Genomic DNA, 2842 nt, shown 5'->3' on the forward strand with positions numbered 1-2842 from the left:
AGACTTAACAGCTGTTTTGTAGCAGATGTGCCCTGTTGCTTCACCTCACTCTCTGTCCCGGGAGGGGAAAGGTCAAACCAGGGGTGGAGGATGAAGCAGAGACTCTCCTGAAGATCCTACATGTTGATGCTTTGAGAGAAACAAACAAATGAGCATCTGCCTACCCCTTCTATAGCACGCCACCACAGGACTGAGATTAGAATTAGCATTATTGATTACAATACTCAGTCTGGTGTAATTCCTCCATCCTGCTTTAAGAGCAGCTGAACTAGCATGATCTAGAAAAACCTATGCAATTGTTTTTTACCATTAAAGTTTTATATCACATTATCTACCTCAGGAAAGCATTATCTTTTATCATTCTTTTAAATAATTATTGCATGTGTCTTTTTCCGCTTTTTTGGTAATTGTTTTTTCCTTTTTATCTGAAAGACAGATTGTGGGTTTGTCCTTCCTTTTTAGGACTTAATGTTGTTAAAGTTTGCACTGCTGGCAGAGTAATATCCTGGAAGCAGACCCCAGTAAAAAGTGGTTAATGATTTTAATAGGACTCCCTGGTGGGGAGGGATAGAGAGGGGACGTGCCCTGGCTACGGGCGCGTGGCGGTGGAGCAGGTGGATGACGGGCAGCTGAGTAGTGGGCTCCAGGGGGAGGGGGGCATCCATTTTGCAGGACTCTTGGGGTTGAGAGAAACCCTGAAAAAAAAAGGCAACCCCATCTGGAACTGAGGTGGGGGCTCTGGTGTGAAAGAGATCTAGTGGGTGGTGTCTGACACTCTCTCTTTTGTTCTTTGGTAACACAGCAGTGATGGTGGTGGTGGTGGTGGTGGTGGTGGTGGGGGCTCTGGCTGCCGTGGGGGCTGGGCGCTCAAACAATAGTGCCGAATCTAGGAACTGAAAGCCTTCGATGAACAGAAAGGCAAGGAAGCAGGCAGGGAAGGTACGGACAGAAGGATAAAGCCAGCATGGGTTCTGGCTACTTATAGTACATGGGCTTTCCAAGTATGCAAGGACGTTGCAATGTCACACAAACACACAGTATATCTCAGTGAATGTATATTAAAATGTTGAATATGTTAATATTTAGAGATGTATTTATTCAGGTTAGTTTGATGGGATATGTATAGGATGTATGCACATATAAAAACGGAGAGAAGAACAAGATTATATTTCATTACTAAACAAATCAATAATGAAAAGCACCGCTGTGCAATGAATTAGAATATGTTGAACCTTGGAGCAGCAGAGAGAAAGAACGATGAATTTTGGCATTATGGTGGAAGAGTGCCTGTATAGGGGAAAAAATGGAGAGCGTGAGCTTCATTTATTTTCATTAGCAATGTCTATGGGCCAGACCCGTGCCTGCTCTGATGCTACTCTGACTGCTGCTCCATGCATAAACATATATCCCCAAGACGTCTGTCCTTGCTCTGCTTCAGCCAAGCCTCTGTCACGCAAGGTTAATTTTTCCTCCCATCTCCCCTCTCTCCATTTTTCATATCTCTCCTATACAATTCATGCCATTCATCAGCCATCTCACAGAGGACGGCCCGAGTACCTGCAGCAGCTCTCCAGGGTGCTGAATAGGAAGACCGTGGGCTGGAAGGAGTGAGCGGTGGGAGGGAGGGCTGCAGCAGCAAGAATGGCTATATTAATTCTTCTTAGTAGGCATGGGGGTATATAGTGATTGCAGGCAGGGAGGAGGGAGATGTAGACCTGCCATTACAATAAACTGACAAGTCCTCCATTAGTGAGAGCAGTCACTGACAATGTTATCCCGCATCTGCTCAAACAGGACAGAGAGAGGACTGTGGTAAATATACAATTTCAGACATATTTGTTTTATCCACCTTAAATAATCCATAGCATCCATTTATGGTTGTTTGTTTGAGACTTTTATAATATTTCTGTATAAATGGGCTCACTGGTGTGACTTTCAGTCACTGTTGGCCAGAAGGCCAGTAAAGACAGCTGTAGCTATTTCTCATCTCCTTGTAGAGGTCAAATTTGAAGACTGAATCTTAAACAATCACTGATGAGGCAAGGCTTTCTTTCTTCTCCAATCATGGTGAACAGCCCCACCTGCTGGTCTAGTCCCAGTGCAACACTATGTTGTCTACCAGAAACATGATATATGACAAGCAGTCCTCTAGATGCTGCTATTGTGCCTTTTTTTTTTATTCAAATGAGATAAAACTTGGCATCAACAACAGGAAAGAAAGTAACAGATTAAACGTGAATCAGATAAATATCAAATCATGTTCCCCTCAGATAGGACAGGTCATGCCCTATGGTTTTATGTGTGATGTCAGAGTCATGTAATCAAAGTAAAGAAAAACAAAACTAAAACAAGACACTGTGGGAGTAACAGAGTTCTTGGAACTTCTTTTGCCTGCTTCCTAAAATTTATACAGAAGTGAAACATTAAACTGAAGTGGATATGCGCCATTTTCAGGTTGCTCTAAACCGGTCAGGTGAGATTTCTGCATGAACAGATGGTGGATATAGCCACCTAGGACAAGCTGGACAAACTACTGGAGACAAACAGTAAGACCGGAAGTAAAGTGGTGGTTTCTATGGCGTTTTAAATTCGGAAAGCGTCATTATCCTCGTGTGAAATGACTACACATCTATAAAATGACACTGTGAATTAGACGAAGTGAAACTGGTATTGTATCGGTACGCATAACTTAATAGAGATTTTGAAAATAAATAAAATACGGTTTTATTTTTGAAGTTTCACCGGATGTAGTAAGTGCCTCACGCTACACTTGACACACATGGCCAGGGTTCAGCTCCCAGCCGCTAGGAGGAACAAGGAGGGATCTCTGCCCGGTCCCAGC

This window comes from Seriola aureovittata, chromosome 17 (assembly GCF_021018895.1).
Source record: "Seriola aureovittata isolate HTS-2021-v1 ecotype China chromosome 17, ASM2101889v1, whole genome shotgun sequence".
NCBI classification, from domain to species: domain Eukaryota; kingdom Metazoa; phylum Chordata; class Actinopteri; order Carangiformes; family Carangidae; genus Seriola; species Seriola aureovittata.